Consider the following 8,148-nt stretch of genomic DNA (forward strand, 5'->3'; position numbering starts at 1 on the left):
TCAACACAATAATGGAACAACTGTTATGGGGTTCATCGACTGATTTGGGGTTATGTCTGAGGCCCATTCCATAGAAGGGAGTTCTTTCCCAATACTGTAATTCTGGCCAAAGGCCCATGACTAGGGAGGTCATAAACAGTAGGTGTAAAACTATTTTTTTTTCCTAATGAACATGTTGTTGCCTCTGCGGCCACCGTAGGCAGCTGGCAAGATGGTGGCCTTCGTCTTCACCAATGCTGTGAGCATGCTTCAGGAACATTACGTCCCCTGAATGTTTTGGCATCTTCAACCTTTTGGAACTGCCCCAAGAATACCTGTCTTAAGTGGTACTGTGGGCCACTCATTTTAGACATATTCAGGCTTCAGTTACTTCCTCTGCCCCGAGACTTGTCACATCTGTCAGACACTTGACATATGGGTATACTGCAGCAGTCCTTAATAGAGAGGCCGCATTGGTTCCCAATGTCCTGAAACCACTGGTCAGACCTCGAACATACTACAGTGCACAGAAAGGCAAGAGAAAGACCATAAAAGCTGCTGTGCATCAGTTCCTTCCGCTTCATTCTGGCCTTTGGCTAAGGAGAAAGGCTGGCTGTAAGAAAAAAATATGAAAAAAGCCAACTGCCAAAAAGAAGCGCTTGAGGGAATTTGTGTTCTGCAACAAGACCCAGAGTAAACTCCTAGATAAAATGGCAACGTCTTTCTGGAAGAGGCGCAGCTGGTACGCCGGTGATCCGTACCAGGTGTACCATGATCAAACAAACGTGCAAGTGCAGTTCAGAGCTTTCAAAAGTTCCCAGCTAGGGAATGTGGATCTTTGTGTAAAAGTGAGTATGTGCTAACCTGTAAACTGTACCAACTGATAGGCAAGCACAGAATACCACCATTGTGCTCTAAAACTCGATGCATTAAACAATGAGTTGGTCATGGAACTAAAAGTTAAATTTTTGTGCATTACTTTTAAAAAAATGGTAACAGCTTTCCTCATTCCCATTAGTTTCAAGGAATCTCAAGTGAGGAAAAATATGAAAAGACACTGAAAACAGTGGGCCTTTTTTGCGGGATTGAGATTGTATCCTGGGCCTTGCCCATGCTAAACAGGCAACCTATAATATGTCTCTTCCCTATATGACCCATGATGTGTTTCAAGAGTAAGTACCTTGGAAGTCAGGAACCACTTCACAGTTTGATCTCCTACCTGAAACCCCCCCGCCCCCAGCTTTAGGAAGGGCAGATTGGGTGGAGCAGGAGATGGCGGGACCTCCTGCCCTGGCTCTACCATGTATGTGAGACTCTACACCCATCACTGTCTTCAAGCTTGGCTTTTGCTTGTGTAAAGTTTATGCTCCCTCAGACTGACTTCAGCTTAAACCTTTGAGGTTCTCTTTATCATTACAGCCATCAGCTCTTTGATATCTCTTCTCTCTTAATTGACAAGGAGCTCTAAGTGGGCCAGTTTACCTTTCCGTCGTAAATCTTAATCCATGCCACTGAGCAGCGGAGAGCTTGCCCGTTCTTAGGCCAAGATCCCACACAGGCTCGCTTAGTCGTATCAGCCGGCTTGTGTGAACTAAAAAAGTAGTCATGAGCTATTTTGCTTAGAGGTAACGCAGGGTAGCAATGCACTTTCATCATGTTTCCTGGGTTCTTCATGTTCATGACTGTCATCATTCATTTTGTTGTAACAAAGTGCTTTTCAGAAAAGTAAGTCATCTTTCCACAAAAAAAAAAAAAAAAAAACATGTTGTTGAAATGCCTCCTAAATATGTTTATATTCCTGGACTAGTGCAGTCCTCAGCCTTCATAAGAAGCTTCTCTTTGCAATGAAAAGCAGTTAATGCAGAGACCAGTGGCTGATCAAAGTGCTATCGGAGAGTGACTGTTGAGTGCCCAGTCTTAAATAGGACAACTACATCACTCCATCCAAGCTTCTAGGAATGCTGTAGAAAAGGGAGCCCAGGGCTGTGAGACAGTGTCTTATGTGCATGACATAGGCACAGCATCGACTCACAACAGTTGTATTTGTTCACAAAGGGCCCAACCAAGACTGAGCCATAAACATGCATTCATTGTTGGGAGAGGGGCTCACGGTACCCAAACCCCACCCAGAGGAGCTAACGGCAATCTAGGGCTACTGAGGGAGGAGAAAGTTATTGTCCTCAATGAGGAAGCAACAGACCAACTACCCTTATTCCAATGGGTAACTTCACACCTGTGACCCTTTGAGTAGCCCAGGTTAAATGCAATGAGTCACAAAACACACCCCAAAACAAAACAAAAGGATGTGGGAAGAACCAGCAAGGCGGCTCAGCAGCTAAATATGCTCCCTGCAAAGCCTGCTGACCTGGATTTGGTCCCAGAATACACACAGGCCAGAAGAATTAACTCCTGAAAATTGCTGTCTGACCTCTACATGCACAGTTGCTACACACACCTCTCCCAACATACATGCAAAATTAACTAATTCATTAACTAGCTAATGAAAAAAGAAGCAAAACAGAAAGACATGAAAGTGAGATGGGGACTTGACAAACATGGGGAAATGGTGAGAAAGCAAGATAAGAGAGAGGGACGAGATGAGTGTGACCAGAAGGGGTGTATGAGTGAAATTGTCAAAAAATAAATTAATTTTAGAAGGTAATTAATTAAAAGGACCTTGGCTCTTTAGTCCCTCATCCTTAAAATGCCAAAAAAAAAAAAAAATTTGATCACCATTCTTCAAACACCAATCTGGAAACCCTTCTTCTGATTATAAATAAAAACTAAAATAATGACAATAGTAAGTAGGTTAATTCGGGTCCTCCAGGAAGCAGATGCCAAAGATGCGTTGAGAAGATGCGTGTGAAAGAAAAAGTAACAAGAGCTGGAGAAAGCAGGTAGCCAGTGGTGTAGATCTGACCCCTGGAAGAGGAGAGCAAAGGATTAGATTAGCTGGGTCTCACGCTGTTGTGCCAGCCAGGCCACTGGGGAGCCATCCAGTCAAAGTCACCCGTCAAAGGAGTATGCATCTTGCAGGCAAAGGCCTGCATTAATATTCATACCACAGTCCATCACCGGCTAGGAAAGCCCATTAAAAATGCAAACCCAATGGTGAATTCAGAGAACAGCTGCTAAGTCATCCATCACTTAGACTTTCTCAAAACAAAAGGTTTGAGTAGTGTTCTTTCTGGCTGCCTCAATAAAAAGATTTTAAAAGCAGAAGTCACTTTTGTGTGTGTGTGTGTGTGTGTGTGTGTGTGTTCTACATCTCTCCTCATTGTGATCATATGGAAACAAACTAAGCTGTACTGGAAAATACAGTATCTGAAATAAGATTCACTAGCGAGGGTTAACTAGTACAGAAGATGAACAATAAAGTTGATGGCAATCAATTCAGACCATCTAAATTATGAATAAAGAAAAAAACTATTAATGAAGTGAGGCACTGTTAAGCAATATGCTATAAATGGAATCAGAGGGAGGCGCAAAAAAAATTTGGAAGTATTAATAGCTTAAAATATTCCAAGTTTGATAAAACTCCAAACACAAAGATCTAAGGTTCTCAGTGAACTTCAGACAAGAGAAACATAATGCAAACTGCGCCAAGTAATAAGACCATGTTGAAAAGGAATGGCTCTAAGGGGCTTGTTGCAAAATTCTAGTAAAGAACAATGGCAACCCAGCAAACAAACGGCATCTTTAGTATTGAAAAAAAAAAAAAACAGTAAAACTGAAAACACTAAATCTAAAATTCTTTTCAAAGAAAACATGTCATGAAAGCAGGTAAAACTCTGGCATAGAAATCAAAAGAATTCATGGCGGCAATTCATGACATACATTATATAAAATGTTAAAAGAAGTTCTTTTTTGTTTGTTTGTTTTGTTTTGTTTTATGAGACAGGTTTTCTCTATGTAGCCTTGGCTATCCTGGACTCACTTTGTAGACCAGGCTGGCCTTGAACTCTCAGAGATCTCTTGCCTCTGCCTCCTGAGTGTTGGGATTAAAGGCACCACCATGCCCCAATTTAAAGGAAGTTCTTAAGGCCAAATGTAAAGGATTCTAGATATCAGTACAGATATATACTAAAGAATTAAAAGCTCTTAGTCTAATCTCACCCAACACAACTTAAAAGCACACAAACTTCAATATGGTAAACAATTTCCTTGTAAATTTATTGTACACACAACACTCAAAATTATTAAGAGGAGTGTAAAAGTTCAAATCTAAAATTTGATATTGTCACAATATCTGACACTTAATAAAGAATTATCAAATATGTGGGGCTGGAGAGGTGGCTTCGTAATTAGGAGCACATACTGCTCTCCCATAGGGGTCTAGGTCTTTCCCCAGCACCCACATTAGGCAGCTCAGAACTACCTGTAACTCCAGCCCCAGGAGATCCAATGCCCTCTTCTGGACTCCACAGATACCTACCTGCAGCACTCAGAAAGAATATACCCTCTCCCTATCCTCTCCACACACACACACCCGCACACACATATACATTTGATTAAAAATGAAATAAATCCTTTTTTTTTATTTCTTAAAACCAGTGCTATAAAGAAAAAATGTTTAGTGACCAGAGGAAAAAAAGCACAGGAAGAACAGAAGAAGGAAAACAAGAGAGACAGCCGGCTTCTCAGAGGAAACTGGTCAAAGCAGGAGACTGTGAAGCAATCAGCAACAGCTATCAATCTAGATCAACCTAGAAGTCTAGACTTTGAAGATGACTTTCAGAAACAACTTTTTCATACACACCAGACCAGAAAGAACTCATCATTAGCATATCAACACTACCAGGAATGTTACAGGAAACACTTCAGAAAGAATGGAAATGATAATGGGTGCTTTAATCAGGAGGTGGCCCAGATTCCTCTCAGGCTTTTCTTTACCTTTTCCCAAAGGGCGCCAGGGAGGGACTCTTGGGATCCTTAAGGGATCTTCAGAACCATGTCCATATGGTTCCATGTCCCCCACAGGCTCATGTATTTGAATGTTTGGTCGCCAGTTGGTGGCGCTGTTTGGGGAGCTTTAGGAGATGCAGTCTTGTTGGAGGAAGGGTGTCACTGGAGATGGACCTTGAGAATTTAAAGACTAGTTGCTGCCTCTGCTTCGTGTTTCAAGTTGGAAGCGCTCAGCTTCCTGCTGCAGCTACCATGCCTACCATCCATGATGAATCCCTATGCCTTGGGAGCCATAAGCATAAAAGACCTTCTGTAAGTTGCATATGGTCATAGCTTTTTATCAAATAAATAGAACAGTAGCTAGGAGGATAACAAGTTACGGTTTTATCATGCAAATATTAACAATAATTTAGTGAGATGATAATACAAAACTATTTTTTCTAGTACGTGTGGTATGGAGCAAGTATTGTTAAATATCATTAGTAATTTAGGGATGTGGTGAGGGGAGCAGAAGTGGGAAGAATGTTTGCCAGAACTCAGTCAGAGAAAAAAAAATGATAATGAAAATCTCAGCATAATGAAGTTGACACCTTGGGAAAGAGTGCTAGGGTATTCCCCTTCATAGGCAGTTATGTAAATTTGGGGCTCACTTTTTTTCTTCTGAATCTCAGTTTCTTTATATGTATAGCTAGGATGATGGCTGACTCTGAGAGCCTATAATTCTATGAACCTGATGAAGTTAGACAATGCAGTCCTCTAACCACTTCATACCCTTCTCAGTTTGATGAGGTGACAGCAGAAAAAAAATCCCCACACTCTCAAAATAGCCGTTACTTGTGTAATTCAAACATTAATTCGTATCTTGCATTTGAAAATCTTTTCAAGGCCAAGCACAGTGGTGCATGCCTTTAAAATCCCAGCACTTGGGAACAGAGATAAGAGGATCACTGTGAGTTTGAGGCCAGCTTGTTCTACATTGAAATTTCTGAGACAACCAGGTCTACACAGAGAGACCCTGTTTCAGAAGAAGAAGGAGAAGGAAAAGAAAAAAGAAAGGAAGGAAGGAAGGAAAAGAGAGAGTAGAGACAGACAGAAAGAGTGGGAGAGCTGGAGAGATGGTTTAGAGGTTAAGAACACTAGCTTTTATTCCAAAGGTCATGAGTTTCATTCCCAGCAACCACATGGTGGCTCATATCAATCTATAGTGAGATCTCATGCCCTCTTCTGGTGCACAGACATACATGCAGGTAGAATGCTGTATAAATAATAAATAAATCTTAGAAGAAAGAAGAGGGAGAAGGAAAGAAAGAAAATCTCTTCAAGAGATGTGAAGCCACAGAAACCTTGATTGAGTGTGTGAAGAAGTTCTGAGTGAATGTGTATTGTCAAGGATGCAGTGCCTCAGACTCTCTGGGATGGCAAAGCCTTACCCCAAGTGTGAGTCTCAGAGGTATGGCAGAACCTTCTCCTGGTCGAAGTGTGAATGTTGACAGTGTGTGTAAGTATGAGTATTTACAAATGATTGACCAGTGTGTGCAAAAAGGAGCAACTTGCAGGTTCCTCATGCCAGATGTTTATAGCCTGAAACTGCTGCCTACAGAAACTTCCTCCCCAAAGATGCACCTAAAGAAGCCAAGCAAGGAGGACCCTGGGTAAGTTGATCAGTCCTCACTTAGAAAGACGAACAGGATGGACATCGAGAGAGAGAGAAAACAGGGAACAGGACAGGAGCCTACCACAGAGGGTCTCTGAAAGACTCTACCCAACAGGGTATCAAAGCAGATACTGAGCCTCATAGCCAAACTTTGGGCAGAGCGCAGGGAATCTAATAAAAGAACGGTGAGATAGAAAGACCTGGAGGGGACAGAGCTCCAAAAGGAGAACAATGGAATCAAGAAATCTGAGCCCAGGTGTCTTTTCTGAGACTGATACTCTAACCAAGGACCATGCATGAAGATAACCTAGAACCCCTGCACAGATGTAGCCCATGGCAGCTCAGTATCCAAGTAGGTTCCCTAGTAAGGGAAACAGAGACTGTCTCTGACGTGAACTTAGTGGCTGCCTCTTTGATCACCTCACCCTGATGGGGGAGCAGCCTTGTCAGGCCACAGAGGAAGACAACAGCCAGTTCTGATGAGATCTGATAGGCTAGGGTCAGATGGAAGAGGAGAAGGACCTCCCCTATCAGCAGACTTGGAAAGGGTCATGGGAGGAGATGAGGGAAAGATGGTGAGATTGGGAGGGAATGAGAGAGGGGCTACAGCTGGGATACAAAGTAATTAATAGAAACTGTAATTAATATTTTAAAAAATTGAAAAAAGAAACCTCCTCCCTAGAATAACCTCTCTAACTCCTCTCTCTGTGCTGAAACCAATTACAGATTGATGGACGGGATTGGCACCACTCCATCAGATTGATGGCCAGGGCTGGTACCACTCCATCAGTGTGTACATGCCCCCTGACCCCAGCTTTTCTGTATGCGTGTCTGTCCTTCATTCATTCCCTCAGCACACCCAGTAGGGGTCCAAGCCACACATAACACAGCAGACAGAAAAATGGCTCAGTAGACGAAGACACTTGTTGTGCAAGCCAGACAACCTGAGTTTGATGCCTAGAACACAGTGGAAAAGAAAACCAGCTCTACAAAGATGTGTTCTAACCTCCACACATGTATGTACATGGCACACATGCATGTTCGTTTTCTCTCTCTCTCTCTTTCTCTCTCACACACACAATGATGATAAATAAAAGAAAAAGAGCATGTTTTTGATGTACATATAACACATTGTCCTAGAACATATGATATTATAGTTCAGAGAATGAATTAGGGATGAAAAAAAGGGTTAACTAAAAATTGGTGGCACTGGGAGCTTCTTTTTTTTTTTTAAGGACAAGATCTCACTCAGTGAATAACCTAAGCTGACCTCAAACTCACTATCCTCCTACCCTCACCTCCTGAGTGCTGGGATTCCACGTGTGTAACATCATGCCAGGCCCACGTGGGATCTGTTTGGTGTGGTACAGTTGTTCTGTAGTATCTTGATTGTAAGAGTAGTTTTATGACTGTATTTTTGTGTGTGTGAAAACCCATAAAAATACAAACTGGATTTTAATGTGTTGTGATTTAAAATTAACAGTATTTTTAAACAAATAGAGCAGCAGTGTCAGTGGTGATTCATATATACCTCTTTTAATTTGCATCCTTTTAACACACCCTAGATAACTTTCCAGGTAAATCCCCAGAAGTTTAACTTCTGCTTTAAA

At 41.9% G+C, this 8,148-nt stretch overlaps 1 pseudogene; it reads left to right on the forward strand.

Annotated features, from left to right (window-relative positions):
* The first annotated feature begins 211 nt into the window (after positions 1 to 211).
* LOC110564801 (large ribosomal subunit protein bL35m-like) lies at positions 212 to 842 on the forward strand (annotated as a pseudogene).
* The last annotated feature ends 7,306 nt before the right edge of the window (positions 843 to 8,148 follow it).

The sequence above is a fragment of the Meriones unguiculatus genome, chromosome 11, assembly GCF_030254825.1.
Source record: "Meriones unguiculatus strain TT.TT164.6M chromosome 11, Bangor_MerUng_6.1, whole genome shotgun sequence".
NCBI lineage: Eukaryota > Metazoa > Chordata > Mammalia > Rodentia > Muridae > Meriones > Meriones unguiculatus.